The 27,404-nt window shown below is 49.6% G+C and overlaps 1 protein-coding gene across 1 annotated transcript in view; it reads right to left on the bottom strand.

The window, feature by feature from the left end:
- Positions 1 to 27,404, bottom strand: part of SNAP47 (synaptosome associated protein 47) — a 100,243-nt gene continuing 72,839 nt past the window's right edge. The window contains exon 5 of the mRNA XM_089909837.1: positions 1 to 27,360. The gene's annotated coding sequence lies outside the window, so the exon portion shown is untranslated. The remainder of the gene's footprint in view (positions 27,361 to 27,404) is intronic.

Below are 27,404 nucleotides of genomic sequence, written 5' to 3'. Positions count from 1 at the left end.
TTAAATGAATGGGAAAAAAAAGTAAAATATATCATAACGTGAAAATTATATGAAATTCAAATTTCAGTGTGCATGAATAAGGTCTTATTGAAACCTAGTCATGCTCAATCATTTATGGGTCATCCTGGCTGCTTTTCTGAGACAGCCACAGAGGTAAGGGATGGGACTGTAGGGCCCAGGCCTCTGGCCCTTCAGAGAAAAAGTTTGCTGGCCCCTGACACAGCTCATGAAAACCATGGGAATTCACTGTTGTTTGTGAGTGTGGGTCCCCATGTGAAGGCTGCTCCTGCCATCCCCCATGTCCCCTACTGCAGCTCCTGACTGTCCTTACCACAGGCCTGCTTTTCCACCCCTCATGTCTTCTCTTTCCCTTCCCACTAACTGTTCCCCACAGGCCTATTCCTCCCCACCACCCCAAGTCCCCTCCTGCATCCTTCATGTCTCCTTCTGTCCTCCTGGGGCTGTCCTCCCACAGACCTGCTCCTTCTACGCTCATGTCCCCCTCTATACCTCCGACTGTCCCCACAGTCCTACTCCTTCCATCCTCCATGTTCCCTCCTGCCCCACCCATGTGTCCCCCATAGACCTGCTCCCTCCACCCCAGGCTGTCCGCTACTAGTACTTCCCACCCCTGCGATATGGCTCTTCCTCTGTTCATCTTGACCCAGGAGTCCACTGTGGCCCCACAGACCCTCCTGACTGCGCTTTCCACTTCATGGGCCTGTTTCTGCAGAGCCATGCTGCCCTCCAGCTGGCATGGATGATGCCCCTGGGTGGGAGGACTCAGGCTATCCCTGGGAACCTGCCCTTGTGGGGGCTTTCTGCTGGGCAACCTCTCCCAGGATCAATTCTGAGGATTCCCCGCCCCACATGTTGGGTCTCATGGGCCTTAGTCAGGGTCAGTGGGGTGGATGAGCTGCAAGATGGGCTCAGACCAGGCTGCCTCTGATTCCCTGGAGTTGCTATCTGAGGCCAGCATAGCAGGAAAATACCAGGAACAATACTGGGCTCCTGCCCGGGGACCAGCCCACCCACACCTTGGTTCATGCCCTCAGTGTTCTCTACCCACTCTTCGCCCCCATGAACTCCATGCCAGACAGACCCAGGACATACCTAGGAGGCCAGGAAGGAGAGGCCTGGCCCTGCAATAGGTCCTGAGTGACTGCGAGTGGCATGGGGTCCTGGGTCCCGGCATCAACCCCAGGTGTGGTCATCATTTATCCTCAGGCCTGACATAGGCCTCCCTCTGCTCAGAGCCTAGACCCAGGGGCTGGGCCAAGTAGCTCCCACCTGCCTCCTGCCTGGGAACCTCTGCCAGGCCTAAACCAGGCCATGGGCATCCTCACTCTACCTCTCACCCCACTGCAGTTCCCCACCCCTGTCCCTAGCCCTTTCCAGGAGGGCTCAACCAAACTGGAAGCCCCAATGAGCTGTAACTCCAGTGCCATCCAGCCTCTGACCCCTGTGGCCCTGCAGACACCTGTGTGAAGACATCATAACACTCAGCTCCAGCCAGCCACCTGGGAAGCCCATAGAGTCATGAGAAATGAGACATATCTGTTGTCCTAAGCCATCAAGTTTGGGAATGGTCTGTTATGCAGCAAAAACTAACTGATACATAGTTAGTAAGAGGTAGTAAGAGCTGAATTTTAGGATGTCTAGGGCTGAAGATCATGTGGTGGGGTAAGATCAGGCAGCTGGGATAAGCCTGGATTCTCCTACTGCCAGTGGCAGGCTGCTGGGGTTACACTCCCCACACCATGGCTATTACCCTTCCCAGAAACAACCCTAAGCTGACGGACCTGTGAATTATTCCTAATGTACAAAGCCTGTGTGCCCCCAAGACCTGGTGTGGGAAGAAACGCTCCTCACTCCTGAGTGCCCTAACCTGAGGGGAAGCTGTGAGGGTACTAAAGGGAAGCAAAGCAAACAAGAGCAAGCCAGAACATGCAAGTCTCACCCTGGGGAGCATGGAAACCAGACAGGCAGGTTCTGGTCAAGGAGGGCTGGGTGGGAGGCACACAGACCAGGAGCTGGGCCAACCCTGTTGGGGAGCTTTGCCTGGGCCTGAGGACAGTCCCCCTGGGCAGTGACCTCAAGGAGAAGCCATATGGAGGCCTGGCTCAAGGATCGCCAGCTGCAGTCTGTGTGGAGGAGCCCTGGACATGGGTCTATTGTGGCCCACCTCCCTGGGCCTCAGTTTCCCCAGCTGCAAAAGAAGTGTTATACGAAGTCTTCCCTGGGAGATGACTTGAGCAGGGAGTACGTGGCCTGTGCTCCTTCCAGACACAGCTTCCCCCTCCCACAGCTGGTTCCCATTAGAACAGGGCTCAGATCCCACTGGTTAAGTGAACTTGTCAAGCAAATGAGGAAACCTGATCCTTCTCTCATTCCACATTCCAGCCTTGGGAGCAGGCGGAGCAGCATGCTCCTGTCTCCTCAACCCTGCCCTCCTGGACCTTTATTCTCAACCGGCTACAGAGGGCAGGCAGGGACTCCCAGGAAGAGGAGCCCTGGATGTGGCCCATTCCAACAAGACAGCTATTTGGAGAGCCGCCTTCTTGTGGCCTAGCTTCTGGGGCCACTGGCTTTTGGCTTGAGTCCTGTTGACCTAAAACAAATAGACTGCCAGCTATTTCTCCAGCGAATATGGGTTTATTCGGGATCAGCAGAGAATTGAAATTCAGGGTCAGCCACCATGGCAAGCCATGTGCAAGCTCTTGCACAGCAAGGAAAGGAGAACTCTTTTATAGAGGGGAAAAGAAAGTTGGGAGGGCTACAGTAAACAAGGAGTCTATGGCTTTTCATTGGCTGAGTCCTTGCCGGAAAAAAAGAGGAGTCTTTCTTCTTCCTATTGGGCTGTGTTATTGACACAGGGAGTGAGAGCTCCCTTTTCTAGTGTCCCAACTCTATTTAATTGAGGTTTCTGTTTATTAGTTTTTTACATTTCTCTCTTTATGATCTCTGAAAGCATTGCAGATCAAGAGTCAGGTTTTCAGGTTTCAGCAGCTTTTTTTCTCTCAGAGCCAAGAAGGACCTTTCCTGGATGTAGTGTCCTATGTTGGAGGGTAAGTACGCAGATTGGAAACCTACTGAAGTTACATTTCAGTAACAAGAAGGGGTAGGAGGGAGAACTCTCAGGCACTTTTTATCTAAAGTCCATATGTTATCAAGATCATACCAAGGCTTGGTCTGGATATCTTAGGAAAGTTGTCTCATCAGATGTCATCTGCTTTAATTCTAGGAAATCTTTACTTTCAGGTCACCAGATGATGTGCAGGTCCAGTCAGAGTTTGGTGCTTTCTTTAGGTGTGTCATGTGAATCCAAAGGTTTATTCCCTGGAGATTGGTGGCACAACAGTTGGTTAGAAGTATTTGATGGACACTTTTTAGTGAGGTTGAAGAGAGTCTTTCTGGAGGTATCTTTTCCAATAGACAAAGTATCCAGGTTTCAAGGTATGATGCTTAAGGTCTTCATCTCTTGAGAGTACACTGTGAAAAGATTGTTCAACCAAAACATGGTAATTTTAAATAGAAGCAATTAGATCTTTGCAATATTGGAGTCTCTCTCCTTTTATCAGTAGTGGGTAAAAAGAGACAGGAGGTAAGTATGTTGGGCATCCTCTGACTATCTCAGTGGGTGAGAGTTTATGAGTTCTGAAATGCTTTTGGTCAAGATATTTGGAGAGTCTCTATGAATTTTGCCAATTGAGTGTTAATAGTGCCATTAGTGCCTTCGACTAACCAGAGTATTGAGGGTGGTAAGTGCAATAAAAGAGTCGTAAAATCAGCCAACCTGTAGAGACGTGTTGAAGTACCTGGCCAATAAAATGGGTTCCTTGATCACTATGAATTCAAGAGGAATTCTGCAGATAGGGATAATTTTTTCCAAAAGGGCTTTAGCCGCAAAAGGGGCAGTAGCCTGTCTGCAAGGGAAAGCTTCAGTCCAGTGTGAAAACATGCATACCATGACTAAAACATATTTACATCCACTAGACAGAGAAAGTTGTATGAAATCCATTTGCCAGAACTCAAATGGTCCATTAGGCAGTTTAAAACATCCAGGAGCAGTACAAGTAGGCCTCCTTGGGTTGTGATTTGGACCAGCAGGGCAAGTGAGGTAGGAAATTTTTGTAGCCTTGTTAATGTTTCCCCATCAATATTGATTCATGAAGGCTATCTTTTTTCAGTGGACCACTGGATTAAGGCATGTACCGTGGTGAGGAGTGGGAATTTTAGAGTCTCCAGTAGGACTGGGCTGTTATTTGGTCTGAACCAAATTATTTGGTCTGAACCAGAGCTTTCTCTTTTTATGGAACCAACAATTCTTGGATTTCCGATCTTATTTTTCCTTTTCTGAGGCCAGTTGTTGGGCTTCTCTAGCCAGTTTTTCTAAGTTATCCTTTGGGGGAAATATTCCTTTGGACCACGACAGAGGTTTGGCTGCTGTTGGTTCCTTTAAGGGCAGCATTCCTTGCAGAAATGTCAGCAAGGTGAGTTCCCTTAGCTTCCAGAAAGTCAAGTATAGGATGCCCCAGAATCTTACTAATAGCTAAAGCATCAGGTAAAATATCGTATCCAATAATTCCTGAACATAGGGGTCATTTTAAACTTTATTTCTGCTGGAAGTAAGGAAGACACATTGCTTTCGCCATATCCCAAAATCGTGAGCTATCTGAAAGTATATTTACTATCAACATAAATATTGTCCGTTTTGTCCTTGGCTAAAGGGTAAGCCTATGTAAGAATGTATCGGGCTGAGGTAGCCACAGGTAAAGATGCTGCCTCAACAACATCAAAAGGGGTTGCAATAGCATTCCCAGCACAATATTTACCATTGTTACCTTTTATTTATTTTCTTATAAATGGCTGCTACATTTTAATCCTGAATTATGTGATTATCCCTAGAAAGGTAAAAGAAAAATACATAAACATGATGACTATCTGGATTATAATATGGTGATATTACTTGTAAGATGATATTAAACCTCATTTTTTAAATTTCTTTTTTTATTAATTTTTATTGGTGTATAGTTGCTTTACAATGTTGTGTTAGTTTCTGCTGTACAGCAAAGTGAATCAGCTATACATAAACATATATGCCCTCTTTCCTGAATTTCCTTCAATCTCACTCCTGGACATATACCAGGAGAAAACCATAATTCAAAAAGATACATGTACCCCAATGTTCATTGCAGCACTATTTACAATAGCCAGGACATGGAAGCAACCTAAATGTCCAGAGGAATGGATAAAGAAGATGTGGTACATATATACAATGGTATATTACTCAGCCATATAAAGGAAATAAATTGTGCCATTTGCAGAGATGCGGATGGACCTAGAGACTGTCATACAGAGTGAAGTAAATCAGAAAGAGAAAAGCAAATATCGTATAATATTGCTTATATGTGGAATCTAGAAAAATGGTACAGGTGAACTTATTTGCAAAGCAGAAATAGAGACACAGATGTAGAAAACAAACATATGTATACCAAGGGGAGAAGGGGGTGGTGGAATGAATTGGATGATTGGGATTGGCATATATACACTACTATGTATAAAATAGATAACTAATGAGAGCCTACTCTATAGCACAGGGAACTCTACTCAATGCTCTGTGGTGACCATTGTTACCTTTTAAATAAGAACCATCAGTGAACCATGAGACTTAGCATTACGCAGAGGAGCTTCATCACAAGGAGTCAGGAGGTGGTCCATCAGCATTAAGCAGTTGAAGAAGAGTAACAGGGTTAAAGTTACCACAGTGCAAAAGCATTACATGAGGAACAGTTAACAAAAGGACTTCACAGGAGGTGAGGCAGCTGGCTGAGAAATATTGGGTGGGATGAAAATTCAGGAGAGCTTCTACTGCACGAGGTACAAAAATAGTTAAAGAAGATCCCACAGTGATTTTCTCAGTGACCTTCACCAAAAAGACAGTGGCAGTAATGGCCCTAAGGCAAAGTGAGTCATCCACATGCCACAGGGACCAGCTTCTGGTTATAATACTCTGTGGGTTGATGGTGGTTCCCTTGTTTTTGGGTGAGTACCCCAAGGGCATTCCCTTTCTTTTCACATACAAAAAAGAAAAATGGAATCTGATAATTATGATGCCCAAGGGCAGGTGGGTTCATCACACTCTCCTTTAAGGCCTTAAAAGTTATATTATTCAGTTCTGCCCATAAAATTGGGTTGGGGTTGTTATTCTTTAGTTAAAAAAATAAATAAATACAGAGATTTGGCCATAAGAGATAAATTTGGAATCCAATTTCACCAATAACTGACTAACCTAAGAAAACCTTGCAGTTGGCACTTATTCTTGGGTTTTGGGAAACTTAGGTCACAATGAAGCATATCTGGATCTAGATATAGCCCTTGTTCTGATATCAGATGCCCTAAATATCAAACCTGGGTTTGGTCAAACTGCAGTTTTTCTTTAGTGACCTTATATTCCTTTAAGGCTAAAAGTTTTAGCAAGTGGAAGGTGCCTTTCCGTGAGGAGGCTTGAGAAGGAGAGCAAAGAAGCAAATTATCCACATACTGCAACAGAGTAGACCCTCTAGGGAACCTAATGTCATCCATATCAGCCTTCAGGATTTGTGAGACTCCCAGTAAAACCCTGAGGCAATACTGTCCAGGTGAATTGTTTTTCTTCCCAAGTGAGGGCAAAAGGTATCGGCTAGCTCTATCAACTGGAGTATGAAGAATGCACTGCACAAAGCAATTCTGGTGGGAATGGATGTTAGTACAAGGGTTAGGAACAACAGGGTGTCGAGGGATAACAATGTTGTTTATTGCTTGGGGGTCCTGGACAAACCTCCACCCTTGGCCCTTAGGTTTTATCATTGATAAAATGGGAGTGCTACAGGGGCTAGTCCAAGGGATAATAAGATCTTGAACTTTGTAATCTTCTATTATGGGCCTTGTGCCTTAAAGGGCTTCTTTACTTATATTACTATATATATACATTCTGGGAAGAGGCTTTGAAGGATATATTTGAATCTTGATGAGATGTACATGTGAATTTTGCCAAAATCAGTTGGAGATTTTGCCCAAAGGAGGATGGTAGCTAATTCAATATGGACAAATTATCAGTGTTCCCAGAATCAGCTCTGCTATCAGAGACAGAGCAAATAAAAGGTGTCAAAAGGTCATTTAATTCACCTGATTGGTTACTTTGATGACTACTGTCAAATTCTAGAATTATTTACTCTTTTTGGAGAAAATTCCAGTATAATACTTCTTTAAGAAATCTTGGCCTAATAAATGGATAGGGGCAGAGGAACTAAAGAGAAAAGGGTGTGGATCTCTCAGAGGGCCTAAGAAAAACAGAATAGGTTCAGAAACAGGAATCTGTTGAGGTTCATTAGAGATCCCCACTATTTAAACATTTTGGTACTAGAGTGTGGCTCCCTTGTCAGTTAGTACTGGAAGAGACCCAACCCTAATCTGGAGAAGTGTTTCTCCAAGATGATTAAGAGGGAATATTGGGAACAGCCTCTGTTGTTCCTTTGAGCCTCATCATTGAGAACTGGACGGACATTGGAAAAGTTGGTCAAAGGGCTGCAGGTGCCTAAAGCACTTAAATTTGTAACAATCTCTTTTCCAATATCATTGTTTTGCAGTAACAGCAGAAACAAGAAGAGTTTTGGTTTCCCTTAGGGGCCCTCATTTGCTGGAGTTGAAGATTAAGCATTTTAGCAGTCTTCCTTTTAGGTGACTCATTTAGAAAGTTTGTTTGCCAGATTAACTAAATGTGGAGTAGACACAGTTTCCCATTCCATCCCGGTCATTTTTACTAGAAAGGTAAGGCCCTGATTCAGTCCATTAATAAACATAGAGTTAAAATCTACCTTGGTGGAATCAATATCTGAAGGAAGACCAGAATTTTCTTTAAAAATAATCCGAAGTCAATTATAATAGTCATGAACATGTTCTTCAGATTTTTGTGTGCAAGTCTGACTTTTGTCCTAATCAACAACCTTTGGAAAAGCCCTAGGAATTGTCCAATGAAGTTGTGTAGTGATTGCCTGAACCTAATCATATAATAAGTTAGAAGGCTGATCTCCTGGTTGTAATACTAGAGACCTTTCAAGGTTTTCCCAGTTATCAGTTTTCATCAATGCTGGGCCTGGCCTTCAGTGACAAGCATATGAACTAGCTGATGTAAGTCAGAGAAACCAGGTTGATAAGTTTGAATGACTGTATTAAATTCCTCAGAAAATATCTGAGGATCTTTGGTTATTTTGGGAAATTCCTTGACTATGACTCACAGTTCAGCTTTAGTGTAGGGCATATAAGGAATTAAAGATTTAGCCTCTGGATCCTTAGAAGACTTAATTTTAAAGGAACAGATTCTAACAAATTCAGAGGAAAGGGGAGTGGAGAGAGTTTCAGAGAAAAGGGAAATATGGTGACAGAAATAAGATAGGGGAATTGAGAGTATAGCCTCAAAATACCAATCAAAATAGGCATTCCATTCAGTTTGGGAAATTTTAGAGCTATGGTAGCCTAATTTGGTTTTAAGAAAATTAAATTTGGGGATTTCAAACTTTCCCATAATGGTCATTAACGTTCTAAATTGCCTTTGGTTAGGTTGGTCCATTTAGTTAGAATTGTGCATGAGGAAGGACGGTGGTTTTTAAACATAAAATCAGCCAAAGTCCCTGTGTCGGGGGTAACCTCAAAATATTTAGGTAACTAGGATCCCGTTTATCAGGGTTTCTTCTCTAGAGTGGAAGAATAATTTTCAAATGGCCTAAACAGCTTACAGCTCAAACAGTTTACAGTTCAAACAGTTTAAAGAGCTCAGATAGCTGTGGAGGCTTGAAACTCAAACAGCCTGCAGGCCTAATACCAGCCAGTTCTAAGGAAACAGCTTGGTCCTGGAGGAGCCAGGCCGAAGCCTCAGCTCAGTTCCCATAGGACAACCCCTATTTCAAAGGAATGGGCCAAAGGCTGAACTGGCACAGCTCCAATAAACCAGCCTCCCCCTCACCCCCTACCCCATTCCCAAATGGGTTGAAGACTAGCCACTTCCAGGAGAAACAGCCCCTGTTCCAAAGGGAATTTGCTGAAAGCTAACACAGAATGCCAAATGAGTACTCACATACAAAACAAGGCCTTAACCAGAAAGGATGAAACTTTAAATTGATCCCAAGTAAAACCTGGAGAGCTTCAAAATGCAAAGAGAACATGAGCTCAGATCCAGGAGAAAGATGTACCTTCAAATCCCAGGGTCAGCAAGAAAAGCAGTGAGTGACAGTGGGGTCTCACATCTGTTTGATTACTAGCTCTGGAGCCTTCTATGACCCCCATGTGGGCCACCAAAATGTTGACCTAAAACAGACTGCCAGTTATTTCTCCAGCAAAAATGTGAAATAACTGGAGACTGCCAGTTATTACTCCAGCAGAGAATTGCATTTTGGGGTCTGCAACCACGGTGAGCCACAGGCAAGTCCCTGTGTGGCTAGGGTAGGAGAACACTTTTATAGAGGGGAAAAGGAAGTTGGGTGGGCTACAGTAAACAAAGAGTCTATGACCTTTCATTGGCTGAGTCCTTGCCAGGAAAGAAGAGGAGTTGCAGGGTGTGAGAGCTCCCCCTTCTGGTCTCCTGACTCCATTTAATTGGGGTTTCTGTTCATTAATTTTTTTTTACATCCCTGAGGGAGGCTGGGCTGCTTGCCCCACTTCCAGGACGAAACACCACCCTGTCCTCTGATGTGAGAGAGATCCCCTTACCCTGCGAGGGCCTACCCAGTGAGAAGGAAGGAAAGAAGCTGCCCCAGGACCCCCAGAAGCCCACCCTGCTTGTGCCTGTGGAGTCATAACTCTGAGCACTGCATATGTTGTGCTGTGGCCCCACATCTCCACCTGCCCCAGCCTGTCTTCTTTCCCCATTCTGTCCACCTGGCCTGTGTCTGCCCCCAGACAGGCCAAGCCATGGGACATTGTCCCTTGTCCAGGAGACCCAAGCTGGAATGGCCAGGGTCCAGTGTCCTTGCTTGCTGCAGAGCTCCCTGCCCCACCTGCCTGGAGGTTGCTACGTCCTCCCCACACCACTGCGGGGGCTCCTTGGCATTGTACAGATGAAGGTTAAAGGGACGGGGAAGCCCTGACCCCAGGGAAGCTGATCCTCAGGACATGCCATGCATGCACAGCAGGGATTGTGGCCTTGCTGTGCACACGTGTGGAGCTGTGTGTGGGTGCCATGTGTGGGTACAGGGGTTGTGTCCTGTGCACTTTTCTTGGGGGCACCATGAAGGGGCCATTGGTGCCCCTGGTTCGTAGCCCCCAGCCTGGCCCTGGTGACAGGGGAGATTCACACTGGCATGTCCCTCCGGAGAGCAGAGGCCTCAGCCACTGTCCCTGAGGCCCACGAGGGAAGCTGCCATGAGTCTTCATTCTCTAGAACAGGAAATGAGGCTTGCCCCTGGCCAAACATGCTGCCCCTCTTCTCAGACCTTGTCTTACTCCTGACCCTGTGGCCTCTTGGTGGGGCCTGCTGGGAGAAGGGCAGGTGGGGCAGGGGGCACTGAGCTCCTGTTCTAGGCTGGGCCTCATGCCCAGTGTCCACTTCTCCTTATTCCCCACCTGCCCTGGGGCACGTTCCCCTAGGGCTTCTTGACCCCAGGGGCCTCCTGGGGTTTCACTGTGTCTCACTGAGGAGAAAGCTAGAGACTGTTCTAGGTCCTGGGACCCTTTGCCTTCAGGTACCAGGGCTCTCGCAGCTGTAGGGGAGGCCCTGAGGCAGCACAGGTTGGGTAGCTCGTGGCCCTGGGAGATCCTGGTCATGGGGCTCAGGACCCTGGGGACAAGTGCCAGCCAGGCTGTGCTGGAGGAGTGGTCCAAACCTTAGCTGAGACCAACAGGGACTCAGGAGGTGGAGCTGACCCTGCTCCACAGTCTGGGAGCCAGCCAGACCCGTCCTTGAGTGCGACCCTTCAGGCCCATGTCCAACCCGGCTATGGGGGTCTGTGATTCCAGATTACCTGGAATCTGGCAGGACAGGGTCTCTTGCTCCCAAGTCCTGAGACCTCTTTACTCTCAACTGAGGATCACCACTTCCCTTGGGTACCCACCTATCTGTCCATTTCACTTGTGCTCTGGGCTTGTCCCTCTTACTGTTTGGACCATAGCTCTCAGCCTCCATCTGACCCTGGTCCTCACCACCTGGGTTCTAGGAGCCTGTCTGCACCAATCTATAGCAATTCTGCTCCACACCCTAGGAGGCCTCACTGATGCTGCAGGATGTCCACCTGGGGGGTGTTGCTGGAGCCCCTGCCCTTTATCAACCATCTAGGGCATTGGTCCATACTGGACACACAAACAGGTACTCTGGAATGCACACATGCACACACATACTCGTACATATGCACTGTGCACACACACACACATTTGTACTCACATGGGCAAACATACAAATGAACACTTGCATATGCACACACATGCACTCGTAGGTGCACTTGCATAACACACTCACACACTTGTATTCACACATGCATGCACTCACACTAGTATACTTGCATGCACGAGCACACTGGCATACATGCAGTCACGTGCACACAATATACACGTACACACATGAGCATTTCCACACATGCATTCACATACATGAACACATTGCACACACTCTGGCATGCTTGCACACATGCAATCACATGTATACATTACACCCACACCCATGCAGTCACACACACAAACACTTGCATGTATGCACACTTGTACGTATATGCACACATTTGCACATGCACAGGTACACTTGCACACATGTGATGACACTCATAGGAACTCATAAGAATTCAGGTTCACATGTGCTCTGGTCACACCAGCTGTGCCCACCTTCACCCATACAAGCCATCCTCTTTTCTTCTCTGGACTTTGAGTTTCAGTTGCCCCCCACACCCTCCCTGTTCCCTCTATCTGGTCAGCTTGTGGTCCGCCCTCAGGGTCCAGTTCCTACAGGCTTCCACTCTGCAACGCCAAGCCTCTCAGATGGTTATCTATAATCCTATACCTGAGCAGTGGTTAGCTGTCCCCACATGCTTCTTGAGGGCAGGACTGTTCCAGGAACATAACCCCACCCAGGAAATTCCTGCCTGGTTTAATCAGCAGTGACTCACCCTGGCTGCAGTCTTCCCAGGGGCTCTGAAGGCTCAGGCCCAAGCAGGGGTAGAAAAGATGGGCTCAGCCCCTCACGGCACTAGGTCACTCTCTACTACAGGGTGGGCAGCCAGTCCAGGTTCAGACCATGGACGTGGTCGAGCTGGGAGCTGAGCCCATGGGCGTGGGTGTCAGAACTGGGCCTTTACATGTACATACACAGGATCACCAACAAGTCCTGAATTCCCAGAACTGGGGCTTCCCCATAGCCCTAGGGTTTTGATGGGGCCACACTCCCGACCAGGATGGCTCATGGATGAGGGGTGCTGGACCTCTGCTCTGAGACTTAAACATGGAGCAGGGACCCAGGCCCAGCCCCGCTCAGGAGAGGGCCAACTGCATGGAGGTGGAAGGAGGGGAGGAGGGTGAGAATTGGGTGAGAAGGACCCACTGCCCTCCTCATTAGTGGGGCACTACCCAGGATGGACACAGGTAACAGTGGTGGAGAAGGGCCAGCACAGATACCCACAGGCCACAGCTGGAGTAGACTTAGTGTGAAGCATGTCTAACCCCCCTTCAGGCAGGGACAGTAAATCAGAGGTAAAGCTGGGAAGAGGCTCAGGACCCAGGTACCCAGGAAGAATGTGAGTCCTGGTGAAGCTGAAGGAACAGTGATGGTTCAAATGCAAGGCAGGTTGTTGCACAGGGATAGACATAGGACCAATGGGATGGAGCTGGGAGTACAGGGACACATCAAGCATCTATGGCCAGTGGATTTCACCAGGAGTACAAAGACCATTTGGGGAAAGAAGAATCTCATCAACAAATGATGCTGGGACAATTGGATAGCCACACACAAGTGGAGTTGGACCCCTACCTCAAATTAACCCCCCACGTCAATTAATCAAAACGGGTCCTAGATGTAAAACTATAAAACTCATAGAAGAAAACACAGGGACAAATCATGATCTGGGATTTGGCAATGAATTCTTAAATATGACACTACAAGCAATAAAAGAAAAATAGACCATCAAAATTAAAAACTTTTGTGTATCAGAGGACATTATTAATAAAGTGAAAGACAATGTATAGGAGAAAAATTTTGCAAATCATACATCTGAAAAGAGTTTAGTATACAGAATATATAAGGAATTCTTTCAACTCACCAACAAAAGGACAAACAACCCAGTTAAAATGGGCAAAGGACTAATAGACATTTTAAAGACAATATACAAATGGTCAGCAAGCACATGATAAGATGTTCATTATTACCAGTCATTAGGGTCATGCAAATTAAAACCACAACAAAATACTACTTTACACATGCTGAGATACAAGAAAAAGGGTGTGTGTGTGGGGGGGGAATAACAACAAGGATGTGTAGAAATTGGAACCTGTGTACAATGCTGGTGAGAATGTAAAGTGGTACATCCACTGTGGAAAACAGAATGATGGTTTCTCAAATATAGAATTACCATATGACCCAGCAACTTCACTCCTAGGTAATGGAGTCCCTAGGACCGAAAACAGGGACTCGAGCAAATACATGTACACCCATGTTCACAGCAGCACTATTCACAATAGTCAAAAAATGAAAACAGCCCAATATCCACCAATGGATCATTCAGCCATAAAAGGGAATGAAGTACTGACACATGCCACAACATGGATGAATCTCAAGAATATTGTGCTAAGTTAAAGAAGCCAGACACAAAAGGCCACATTTTATTTGATTCCATTTATATGAAATGTCCAGAGTAGGCAAATTCACAGAGACAGAAAGCAAGTTGGCGGTTGCTAGGGACCAGGGGGAAAGGAATGGGTAGAAACTGTTTATTGGCATTTTATTTGGGGGTAACAAAATGTTCTGGAACTAGATAAAGATGGTGGCTTCACAACATTGTGAAAGCACCAAATACCACTGAACTTAAAATGGTTACTTAGAGGGCTTCCCTGGTGGCGCAGTGGTTGAGAGTCCGCCTGCCGATGCAGGGGACACGGGTTCGTGCCCCGGTCCGGGAAGATACCACATGCCGCGGAGCGGCTGGGCCCGTGAGCCATGGCCGCTGAGCCTGTGCGACCGGAGCCTGTGCTCCTCAGTGGGAGAGGCCGCAGCAGTGAAAGGCCCGCGTACCGCAAAAAAAAAAAAAAAGGTTACTTAAAAATGGTTACTTGCATGTTATGCAAATTTCACCTCAGTAAAAAGTATAAGGGCAGGTGGGGTAGTTGGGGGTGACCAGGACAGGGTGCACAGAGAGAGAGTGCAGTAGGACTGGAGCAGAGACTCTGTCCTGTAGGGATGAGGGGACCACCAGTGGTGTCTTCTCAGAGACTGTTGACAGCCCGCTCAGTGTGGACTGGGGAGTCCCAGGAAAGGTGGGACCTCTCCCATAGCACCTCAGCCTCATCAACACCTCTGCACCCCACGCCCCTGTGCTGACTCAAGACAGGCAAGGAAAAGGAGAGTCAGACAGGGCCAAGCCACACCTGCCTAGGGTAGATGGCCATGGGGGGGTCAGCAAACCTGCCTGTAGTGTTGGCTTCCCCCAGTGGACATCAGACTGCTGCCTGAGGGTGGGGCCCAGGACTTGGAAGACCCTGGCCCATGTACTCAGCATCATAGCCCACCCTGGGCCTGCAGGGAGCCATCTCCCACCCCAGGCAGGCCAGCTGGTCCATACAAGTTCAGTGATACCTGTCTTAGTGCCTCTGGGCCACCCCTCAGGGAAAGCTCAGAGGTGTCCACACCGAGGCTCCCTCCCCTCCCAGGGCCCTGGCCACCCTGTGGCCTTCTCAGCAGTCTCCCTTGGCCCCTCTACTGCACCCCCAGGCCCTGGGCCACACCCTCCAGACCCTACCACAGGTGAGTCCTCTAGCCTACTCTACCCTAACCCCAGTCATGGAGCCCACGGCCAGGGCACACTGCCATGATGGGTGACCATTCCCTGGCTGTGTGGGTCATGTGGAACGAGGAGTACTTCCGTCAGACTTTTTTCAGGGGAGGGGTCTTAGTAACTGGGTACTATCGCTTCTGGAGAAAGGGGTTCACACACCACAGGCTTCAGAGTCATTAGGCTACAAATGCAGATCTCTGGGCTCCCTAGGGTTCTGGTCCTGGCCTGTTGTGGGGCTCAGGAATCTGTATTTGTACCTTGAAACCCAGGTGAGGCAGGGAGGGGTCAGAGCCCTACAGACCCTGAAGGAGTGAGCCTCAGGTGCTGGAGGGTGTCACCCCTTCCCCTGCCCAACTCAGCTGCATCCCTGAAGCCCCTTCCCTTGGTGACCCAGCAACTCCACTGATGTGCTGGGTGCTACAGCTGAGCCTCCTCCTTCAACTGGCTCTCTGAGGGGAGGACACCCAGAAAACCAACACGGCCCTCAAGAAGCCCACACTCTGGATGCTAAGACAGCCTAACTCCAGAGAAGGAAGCAGAGATCCCAGCCACTCCTTTTTTTTTTTTTAAGGAATCCCTTAATTTTTATTGTTTATTTATTTATTTATTTATGGCTGTGTTGGGTCTTCGTTTCTGTGCGAGGGCTTTCTCTAGTTGCAGCGAGCGGGGGCCACTCTTCATCGCAGTGCGCGGGCCTCTCACTATCGCGGCCTCTCTTGTTGCAGAGCACAGGCTCCAGATGCGCAGGCTCAGTAGTTGTGGCTCACGGGCCTAGTTGCTCCGCAGCATGTGGGATCCTCCCAGACCAGGGCTCGAACCCATGTCCCCTGCATTGGCAGGCAGATTCTCAACCACTGCGTCACCAGGGAAGCCCCACTCCTGTTCTTGAAGTCTGTCGAGTATGTGTGAAATCAGATATTCTGAGTATCTCACCATTCAGGACTTTCCAAAGCTTTCAGGAGACAATGCAGGGCCAGAGGCAAGCAGCACTGGGTGAGACCCTGGGCAGCAGCCCACCTCTTTTAGCCCTTCCGAGGGATGACGCTCTGGAGTCCAGCGGGCCAGAAGGCTATGTGGAGGAACAGCCTGTGCTGAGCTCTGAGAGAAGGAACTATACTATCCCGGTAAGCTGGGGTCTTGGCCAAGCTTGTGCAGCAGGAGAGAGCAGGAGCAGGGTGCTGGGAACTGCTGGCAGAGAGAGGTAAAGCCCCTGCCTGGGAGGGGTCTCTGGGGAGTTGGGGCAGGGCCAGGAGGGGACTGATGAGCTTAGCGTCCTTGGGGTGGGGAGCCCAGGCAAGAGTGGGGCGGGGCCTGGGTGGGACATGGTGGCCAAGCTGGGGCTGCAAGACCCACTTGGCCTGAGGACCAGATGGTGGGGGTACCTGGGAGATCCCAGCTCCTAGCCACCCAGGGCAAGTTCGGGCCTCTCTCCTGCCTGTACAGCTCTCTTTCATGCATCACCCTCTCATTCATTCAGGAGGTCCATCCCTACTCAGAGAGTGCAGCCAGCCTGGGGTATAGGGACCCCTCCAAGGGTAATAGGGGGCAGGTTAAAGGAGGTGATGTGTACGTCAGTCCCAGCCAACCCAGGGGTTGCCTAAGCACAAGGAAAACCCTAACTGCAGAGCCCAGGCTTGATTGCCCAGGAGAGAGCATATACCTGTGGGCCTAAGACACCAGAAACTCAAGGCTGGGATTGGCTGTGGGCCTTTGGCCCTCCTGTGAGTCATCTTGGTGGCCCCACTGGTCCTGGCCCACCCCAGGGGACAAGAGGGTGGTTCCACCCTTCCTGGAAGCAGCAGGCCAGTCTAGTTCCGGTGATGCCATGAGGATTTTCTAAATTACGTTTCCAGTCCATCACATGGGTCAGAGGCAGCCTCGAGGGACAGGCCAGGAGCTGGTCCCTTCCCTCTCTCCTCCAGACTGCAGCCCAGACATCCCACCCCTACTGCTTTGCCCCACAGAGCCCACCGAGTGTCTCTCCAGCATCTGGGGACCTGAGTCTAGATTCTGCCAAGAGGAACTGGGATTCAGAGCGGCTTCCTGGACCCTGGGCCTGGCCTCCCCTGCTGTCTCTGACTAGGGAAGTTCCAGCATGTCCTCCTGAGCCAAGGCCCCTCTGCCACCCCCTGCAAACCCCGTTACATCCCAGCAGTTCGTCAACAATCCATGGGCATCCAGGGCTGCACAGTTTGTGAATCAGAGCACCCCTTGGTCAGCACCCAGAGTCCCACTCTGGTCAGGAGACCCCAGGTCTCCCTTTCCTCACTGCAAAAAACCTGACTGTGAGTGTGCATGGAGCTCCCACTCACTGTGGGCCTCTCTACAGTGGTGAGGCCACCCTGTATCCCATTGCTCAGTCCTCTCCCAGGACATCACAGATAGAATTCATAGGTGGTACCCTCCAAGCACCTCACAGGTAGATGTTAAGTATCAGTGAGTGGCGGGGACAGGAGCCTGTCTGGAGGGGGAGATTCCCAGCTGGTGGCTGGGGGGCAAGCACAGGGAAGCATTTGGAGTCTCTTGGAGGAGCAGTAAGTGGAGAGGACTGCGGGGATGAGGGGAGGGTGTCTGTTTTAAGATGGTCTTCGAGCGTGAGTGTAAACTGATGAGATGATCTAGGACGGGTTGGTAAACTATGGCCCGTGGGCCAAGTCTGACTGCCACCTGTTTCATAAATGAAGTTTTATTGGAACAGCCACACCCCTTTGTTTCTATATTGTCGCTGGCTGCTTCTACTCTACAATGGCAGAGTTAAGTACCTAGTTGTAACAGAGACCATAATCAGCTAGATTAAAGCCACCGGGGACCACTGGGGAGGATGGGAAAGATTTACACGATGTGCTCCTGTCCTCATTAAAGGAAACTGCATGGTTGATGAGGCTTGGACAGAAACAACCAAGTATGACAGCTGAGCACCCTTCAAACTGTCCCCTGGGGGGCTATAGCTGTGACTCAACTCCAGCATGCTGTTGCTCAGAGAGTGAAGTACACATGTGCAGGCCTTGGACCTTCTCCTCTCTTGAGGCCTATGTCTCAACACCTGCTCTACTTCACCTGGGCTGCTCCACCTCACTCAGGCTGCCAATGAGGCCCGATGTGCACCTGAGATGGAACCTCCAACTCATCGATAATTTTGGATAAAGTCCCAGGTCTTATGGGTCTTACACCGCAGTTGTTGGGTGGGGACAGATAAGGATTTAAACAAACAGGAGAGCTTCAGACAGTATGAGTGCTACAAAGACTCTGGCAGGATCCTGATCATGCACCTGCCCCATGAGGATCCTGTTCACTTGGTGGGGTTTTACCTGAGTTTTTGCTTCTCTTCCACTCTAGCTTTTCCAGGCTGCCAGATGGTATCTATCGGTTGAGAATTCGCACCTGTTCTGTTCTGAGGTCCCGCCTGTGGTTTCTATTCCCATCATGTGAGTGCAGAGTCTAGTCTTACCAGAAAAACAAGCTCATTTAAAGGGCCTGAAGATGGTTTTTCAGAGACACTAGTCTGCCATTTCTTGATCTACCAGCTTTCCGAATAAAGTCGTATTCCTTGCCTCAAAAAATAAATAAATAAAGGGCCCAAGAAGCAGCAGGCCCTTACTGACCAGGTGGCCAAGCTGCAAAGGCCTGGAGAGGGAAGGAAATGCCTGGGACCACATGGCCATACAGCTGGGACAGGTCTCTTGGCTGCCAATCATTCCTCTGAACAAAAAGGACAGAGATGATGACACAGGGGTTGTCCAAACATGAGCCCCCCCACCCCTCCTTAAAATATCTTCTCTGACTCCAAACCATATTTGGGTCCAAGAGAACAGCCCACAATGCTCCAGCAATGGCCTTTGTAAATGCCAAAGCCACAGCATTCATCTGGGGCATGAGAGATGCCAGACACAGGCTGCGGGAGCAGAGCACACACACAGAGACCTCAGGAGGGAATCCCGTTCTGTCACCAAGAGGCACCGACCTGTGCGAGGCATTGCCTGGCGCTGGTCACAAACGTGGCTCAGAGGGGTTCCTGATGGATGGTTCTGTGCTTCACATGCTGACACCATCAAAAGATGCCAGAAGAGGTGGCTGGACATGCAGCTTCTCACCTGGGAAATGCAGGATAATCACACATGCCTCAGCCCAGGCACATGGTGAGTGATGTAGGAGAGCTAGCTCTCACTGCATTAGCATCGTTATGCTTTCTGTTAGCTTTTATTCCTACCTCCATCTGAAGTCACTATCCTTTTCCCAAATTTTCTTTCTTGTAACTAATCTATTTTCTGAGATATTTTATGCATCTTTTAGAAGCTGCTCTAAAAACTTTTGGAACAAGGTACATTGAGTATATGCTGTGTGTGTGCCTGTCTGCATGTGCCTGCACGTTTCCATGTGTCTGTGTGTCTGCATGTTTCTGTGTGGGACTGCAGGTCTCCTCATGCCTGTGTGTCTCCATGTGCATCATGTGCCTGAGTCTGTCTGCACATATGTGTCTGTGTGTGTGTGTATGCCTCTGTGTGTGCACACACAGGGACATATGAATAAATAACTGCATAATTACCTCTGAGTTGGTGGGGGATGAAGTCCCAGAACAGCTCCCCCACATTGGTTTTAGTGGATTAGCACATGCTCCAGGAGCCCATGTGATGAAAGGCTTGCTTCCATGGAGTGGCCACCAAAGGTGATGGAGATACAACCTCCTCCTTCTGGGCCCAGTTCCATGGGAAAGAAGTTTGTGTGACAAAATCTTGAATGTATAGAAACATTGCATAACATTACAAATGTACCTGACATCATAGGAAGACATGAAACTTGACAGCAGCTCACGGTTGGCATTGCTCCTCAGGGCATGCGTGGCCAGAAAGTTCTTCTGATGGCCCTTGGAGCATGGGCTTCCAGAGTCAAACACTCTAGCTGTGTCCGCAAGTCAGAGTTTTACCTGAAAATAACCTCTTTTTCCTTATGTAGATTAAAAGGTAACTAGGAAAGAAAACTATTTTTCCAGCATAAATTTCCCCTCTTCTTTCCTCTCACAAAGAATATCTGCTAAAATAGTTTTGAGAATATCACCACAAGGTGTACTGAAAAGCAACCATCAGTCTGGAGGGGAGATGCACAGGCTCCCACCCTGCAGGGCACCTGGTGAAAATGTGTCTGCACAGTTACTACTGCATACAGTTCTTCAGGACCAGTTATTATCATAGGAATTAATGTTTAATGGTCAATCCATAAATAAGATGAGAATTGCAATTGAAGAACAATCCCAGAGAGAAGGTCATGAATTTAAAGCTTGATCTCAAATCAGTCTAATGATACAATTACTACTATGTGTTTAAACTGTGACTTTTACCATGGTAGTCAAGGAAGAGGCTGTTTTATGGTCAGTCTCAGCTACAATTTATTTTGTTGGTTTTACAGGAAATTTAATGTTTTGTTTTTAAGTTTGCCTTGCAATGTCAAGACACGGATCCAGAAGCTCCAGGGAAGGCAAACTTGTGTTGCAAAGCTCCACACAGATGCTTGCATTTTTAATCATAAATTAGAAAAGTCAGTAAGAAGCACCCAACACTTGCAAGGACCCTGGAGCCATCCCTAATCTATGCAGACATTTAGTTCCAATGTTTGTGGGTCACGGAAGAACCAGGAGGGTTCCAGAACTGCAGCATGCAGTTAGTACCTTAAAGAAGGACCCCAGACGGCTCTGCATGGAAGGTGGTGTGTGGGAAAAACCTATTTCTGCCGTGAACTCTTCAGCTTGCCCACATTCATCCAGAGATATGACAAAAGTAGGTATTTACATGCCCGTTTGGCCTTGGCCTAGCCTCCCGAGGTGACTCCACCCAGTATCCTGGTTTGTTTCCTCCTCCACAAGCCAGAGTTTCCTAAGCTTTTTTCCAGTTTTAAGCATTCCAAATACATGTTTTTATTTTAAGCCAGCATGATCCTTTCTGAGAGAAAGTAAACATAAACCATTAATTAGTTGACCCTCATTATTTGCAGATTCTGTATTTGTGAATTTTTCTACTTTTTAATTTTGATTTCCTTAAAATTTTTGAAACTCATTTGGCCTCTTTCAGTGAAGACCTGAAAATACAGGACTAGAATTGGGGAGAAACACCTGACCTCCTGGGCAGGATGGTTTGGCCCAGAGGGTGGACTCAGAGGTTGTCTGCCCTATGCTCCTTCTCAGGGTAATACTGTTTTTGGCTCTCACCACAGTGGGGCCCTGAGCTGCCTAGGGGATGGTCCACTCTCCTTCTGCAGAGCCTCAGCTTCCCTTCCCTTTGTCAGGGGGTGGAGATTAAACCAGGAGCCTCTCTTCCTCCTAAACCCTCCTCAGCTGCCTCTCCTTGAGCTCTGTGCAGTATCGTCCGTCACTCAAGGAGAAGATGAGCCAGGCTTAGGAAGGGAGGTTGGACAGCAGCCTCCCTTTCCTCAGTGGAAAGTTGGTCCAAAGGCTTCCTTTGGCTGTAACAAGGCACTGCGTACACTGCAGTGGGGAGTGGGACCAACAGCAACTGGGGAGGAACTGACAGCACTCAGGGAGGATGGGGTCCAAGAGATGAGGCCATGAGGGTCCTACTTCCCCTTGGAGTGAGGAGCTGGGTGTGGGCCCACTCGCGGGGGTCACCATCCCTGTCTGGAGCCTGTGCCTAGGTGAGCTGGCGTAGCTGTCTCATGCACATTTCCTTCTCCCATCCTTGGCTCTCAGCTGGCCAGGAGCCAAAGCCTGGCCAGCTAGGAGAGGCACCCCGCCCAGGGGGGCAGGAGGGTGGGGTGATACCAGGGAAGATGGTGATACCATTCTCTGCTGGTCTGCAGAGAACTTGGGGTGCCACAACTCCTGTCCTTCCAAGAGAAATTCTATGTCTGACCCAGCTTCCCCAGCCTTCCCAGAGTCCAGAGCTCGACCCAAGTTTCCCTGGGTGGTGCATTAAGAACAGGGCCCTTGGTGTCCGGTGGGGCGTTGGGCCACTCAAAGCCAGCAGCAGATGGGCCGAAGGGAGCCCCGTGGCTGCGCACATCCTGTGCCCTTCCCAGCTAGTCCTTGGAGTGCTCTGATGAGCATGTGGTCCCTCTCGCATGGAGGGAGGAAGCAGTGGAGGTGGAGATGGGAGAGCACAGGAAACTAGTGTAGCATGCCCCCACAAAGGATGTGTGTGCCTTGCTTATTTGAGAAACACAGGTGGGAGGTTTTAGCGCTGTGAAGCCACTTTGGCTAATGAATTTCTTTACCGCTGTGCCTTTTCAGAGGGACCATGTGGACCCTGCATTCACTAGGGTTCCTCAGGTCCCAGGACAGGGAAGTGACATCCTAGTGTTCATGCCAAAGTCCCACATCCTGGGAAACTCCCCCCTGGGGTGTGAAAGGTCCAGGGTCTGTGACTGAAGCAGAAGACTGGGAGAAGAGTAAAAAGTTCGTATGGTGGCCCCAAAACTTGATGAAAGCAGTACTGTTTGGTGTCCACTGGATAGGGCACAGATTGCTGGTCTTCCATAGTTACTGGGTGCTGTGACCTGTGACTCACACTGGTGGGCCACTCAGATGGAGTGATGTAGTCCAAGGACTGCTGTGCTCCGTGCTGAGGTGGTACTAGTTAACTGTTGCATGGGGAGTGCACAGAGTATGAAAAACTAGTGCCAGTACAACCTGGCTGTCACCAATAGGAAGGCTTCAACATCAGACGGAAGGACCACACACCTGGATGGGAAGCCAGAGCCCACACAGAGCACAGGTATCACACGCTGGATCTGGAGTGGGCAAGGAGCAAGGGTTGACCACACACGTGGAGACCAAACTCAAGTCCCTCTGAGACGACAACACTTCTGCCCCAGACACAGGTTTCCATCTCCCTAAGGGACACCAATGTGCAGCTGACAGTAGTGGCTGCTAAGTATCTTTGGCACGCCACCCAAACGAGCACCATTCCCTCAACCGCCGTGGCTGAGAATACTCACATTTCCTGATTCAGATGTTGCAACTAATGTACTGTGGGTGGTAGAGGGGAAAGTCTGGAGCAGACAGCCTCAGATCCACCCTTGCCCAGGGCTGCACAGCTTCTTTGGCAGCTACTGCCCGGCGACAGAACAGAACATGGCTGACCTCGGCTATTAGGAAGCAGAATTCCTTGTCCTGCCACAGGGCACCCTGGTCCAGGCTCCCAACCCACCCAGATCCTCTCACACACCCATGCACACACACTCACACCCCAACCCCTTCACGTGCACATAGGTCCCACACCCAAATCCATATACATACTCATGCACACATTCATTCACATCCACACACTCACACAAATCCTAAAACCACATGCACACACACATATACATACACCCATGCACATACACACTCATGCACACTGAAACCTACACACATACCCATACACACACACCTCTAAATCCACCCACATACCCTCCATCACACACACCTGACCCCACACCCAATACACACACACACACACACACTCACGTACACACACCATTGTCCCGTGATGTGTCTTCACCCAGGCTCAGGAACACTGACAGCAACAGCACCAAGGGAGCCTGGTGGGCTACAGGTCAGAATACTCTCTCCCACTGGCTCCTCTGCCCTAGAGCCAGGCTAGCCCTCTCTCTTCCACCCCACAAGGCTGTTCCTGCTGCACCCTTGGACACCCCAGGCATGCATCCCCTGACCAAACCTAGCTCTGGAATCGGGAGGGAGAGAGGCCGGCCCTGGGCAGGGCTCCTGGTTAGTATCCTGTGCAAATCCTGGTGACCAAGGCCTGAGGAGCTGAAGGTTAGGAATTGAGGAGGCCAGGGGTCTGGTCAGAAAGTGAGACCCTAAGGATCTATTGTACAGCACAGGAAACTCTGCTCAATGTTATGTAGCAGCCTGGATGGGAGGGGAGTTTGGGGGAGAATGGATACATGTATGCGTACGGCTGAGCTGCCTGGCTGTGCACCTGAAACTATCACAACGCTGTTAATCAGCGATACTCCAATGTAAAATTAAAAGTTTAAAGAAAAACAGGTGGGACGCTCATCAAGGAGCAGGGAGCCTCCCGTGGTCTGCTGATGCCTGCCCAAGCTGAGGGCGGCCTACGTGCAGAAACACTTGTCCAGGAGGCTCCACGGTGTGTGCAGGTACCACTGTATCAGCTCAGTTATTGTTTTCAGAACACCAATCAGGGTTTCACCGTCTCCCTGTCTAGGCGTGGTGCCTGGAGGGTGTGGGTCCTTTGCTCCCCTCACCCTGATGCTTTACCAAAGACAAGCAGCTCATCACAGTCCACCCCTTCCCACCTTCCATACACCCCAGATTCCAGCTGCTGGGAGATGCCACCTGAGCTCTGCACCAGCTGCACCCTGCCCCTTCCATCGCCTGTCCCCTCCACTTGGATGCCCTCCCCCTGCCCGTGTCCAAATTCCCTGCCATCTGACCATTGCCCAGCCCACTTCTGCCTCGCTGTGGCTATAAGCTCACTCTCACATCTTCCCAGGGGTCCTGAGGCGGGGGTCCAGGCAAGCCCACACTCAGAGGTGAGTGTGCTCAACAAATGAATGAGCAAAATACTTCCCGCACAAAATTTTATCTTGATCCTTTAGCACTACACAGATAGCAGGACTGTATTAAAATAGGCCTCAATCTGTATCTCATTTTTATCAGACTCTGAACATAAGGAAAGAATTAAGCTTTGAAGGAGGTATCATTTCCAAATCCAAGCAGACTTTTGTTTTGGAACTTTCTCCCTTGAAAATTACTGAAAGCCAATACTGACAGGCATGCTTTACTTCTGAAATTGCAGAGTAATTTATTTATTTATTCAGGCCATGTGCTCGCTGGGATGGCATCTGGAGATAAACATCTGCTTTTGGTGAGAGCCTGCGATTTAGTCATGCCAAGCACACAGCAACTTCAGTCATACAAACGCACAAAATGTCCGGCCCTCTTTCTAAAATAAGAGCCTGGTCAGAGGCGGGTGCCAAGTGTGGAGTCCTTCCACAGGGACCGCCGACACCCTCCTGCAGGACTGTGCTTGTCCCAAGCAATGGGGCCTTCTTCTTTACAGGAAGGGGCCTTAGGAACGCCCACCCCTCCCTCTCCCCAGGACGCTGCCCAGGCCCTCTGCTTTCTGCTTCCTCACTCCCACCACCCATGCTCACCACTCCCCTGCTCAGAGACACACCCAAGCTGGAGGCTTGAGGTTTAGGGCAATAAAAATAGCTTTTCCCGGCGGCATACACATCAGGAGCCCTCCCCTATGCCATCCAACTGGACTTCATGTAGCCACGACCCTAAATGGGGTTTGGCGCCAACTGTGTGCCAGGAATGCCCTTATGGGTATAAATGTGCCCACTTGACCCCTGGCAGGCCCCACGGGAAGGGTGGAGGAACCCAGCTGCACGTGGGTATAGCTGATGCACCTAGACCCTAATGGGGGCTCCAGTATCACCTCTGGGCCTGCTTAGGGCTCACCCTGAATGCCAGCATGCTGCAGCCACCTGCCCTATCTCCCCAGGGGGAGTGGGGGCCAAAACCAGAGAGCACAGACTGGGGCCTTGTCTCTGCTTCCTCTGCCAAGCACCCTCCTACAGGTGGGCCCCTCCCCACGGGGTTCCTGCAGCCCTGGTGCAAAGAGGAGAGAGAAGACGGTAGCCCCAAGGGGCTGCCACCTGGAGAATCTGCATCTCTGTCTCCCAGAGACTCACTCCATGGCAATTTCCAGAAAGGTTCCCAGGCACTGGACAGGTGAGCTTTGCTCCGTGCAGTCAGTCAATTCATCACAAGATCTGTCAACAGCACTGAGAACTTCACCCAGAACTTCAGACACCCTGGCTAGTTCTCCCCATTCTGTTTCAATCAGAGGGAGCCTCCTAGTGCCCTGGGTGCTATCAGAAGATCTCTGCCCCACTTTGGACCTCGGCCCCTCTCTCCATGGATGCTGAGCCCTTCCAAGGCAGGGACTGCCTCTCTTCCCTCCCAGAAGCTGAGGTGTGTTTGTTGAACAAAGTGCTGATCTCAGTGCTGGCCAGGAGGGCCAGACTTGTCTCAGGCCCAAACACGAGCAATTTGAGTTAGTGACCCTCTTGTAACAAGCAGGTAGGAAGGCGGGTTTTTGAACCACAGCATTACATGATGTTACATGATGGACAGGTCCCTATGGCAGTTTCTCCAAAAAAAGTACAGTCACTGTTCGAGAGTGCCCTGGTTCCTGGAACACCTCCAGTGATAGGAGCTCACCACCTGTGCTCGATGACTGTCAGAAATGCTTGATGTCTACTGCACTGAAATGCTGTGGGAAGGAACTAAATTCAAGGGGATCCTGCTTTCAAACAGACAAGGTTCAAGCCCCAGAGGGCAGAGTGCTCTGGACTTGCTCTCCAATCAGGCAGAGCCAGTTTCCCATCAGAAACACTGTCTCACCGATCCATCCACAGCATGCAGAGCGCTGAGGGACCCCACATGGAGCAGAGTGAGCTCCGTAGAGGCCTCACCCCTCAGGTCTGCATCTCTTCCTGCTCTCCCTTTGCACCGCCCTTCTCTTGGTGTGAGCTGTACCCACAAACAGCAGCAAACCACGATGTCCCCTCTCAGACCCTTACTCACACCCCTGGTCACTGGCAACTGGGCAGTGCCCTACTCGCTATATGGGGATCCTGGGCCCACAGTTACCTCCTGTCTGTCCTGACTTTACTGCTGGAAACACTGTGCACCACAATAGAAACCATTAAACTAAAAACACGCCGAACATGTGGAACAAATAGGAACATTTCTGTGGATGGGGCTGGTGTCCAGCTGGCCATTTTCATTGGAAGTCCCCAGCTGTACCTCCCTGGCCCGCTGCAGGTTCTGGTCTGGCTGTCACCCTGAAAATAGCCTGCTAGAACCATAGCAAGAGGTTCCTTTTGAGACGACAAAGGCACCTGGTCACCTCGCCCTCCAGGCCAAGAGGGTGAGGGGGTTTCTTCCCCACAGCTGCAGCCCTCATGATTGGCTTCATCGTGCTCCTTCCGTCTCCTCAAACGTGTGAAGGAGAGGAAGGGGACTTCTCCCAGGCCCTCGGCACTAACAGCCTCCTGGAACAGGAGTGGCTTCATAAAGCCCTTTCTTCACTCTCTCCTAGCTCCTGAAGCCAGCGTGAGGACATCTCACAGCCGTCAGGGGTGGGGGCGTCTCACAGAGAAGCAGAGAGGAAGTAAGCCTGGGCCAGGGGCTCTGCCTGGTTGTGACAGTGGATCTTCAGAATCCACCTATTATAGGTGCAGAAATGAATCTTCAAAGGTGGGAGGTAACTTACTGAAGTCCTACAGTCAGCAAGGAGAGCCAGCACTGTGGGTCGATGCGTCTACTCCTTGTGGGTGAGGAATGAGGGACGGGCCACAGCTTTCCTGGATGCTGGAAACAAAGAGGGGCAGATCCTAAGATACCCTCAAAATTCC

The sequence above is a fragment of the Delphinapterus leucas genome, chromosome 3, assembly GCF_059928025.1.
Source record: "Delphinapterus leucas isolate spDelLeu-1000000601 "Yukka" chromosome 3, BTC_Dleu_Yukka2, whole genome shotgun sequence".
NCBI lineage: Eukaryota > Metazoa > Chordata > Mammalia > Artiodactyla > Monodontidae > Delphinapterus > Delphinapterus leucas.
Note: the sequence above shows the minus strand (reverse complement) of the source record. Positions and strands in the feature narration are given on the sequence as shown.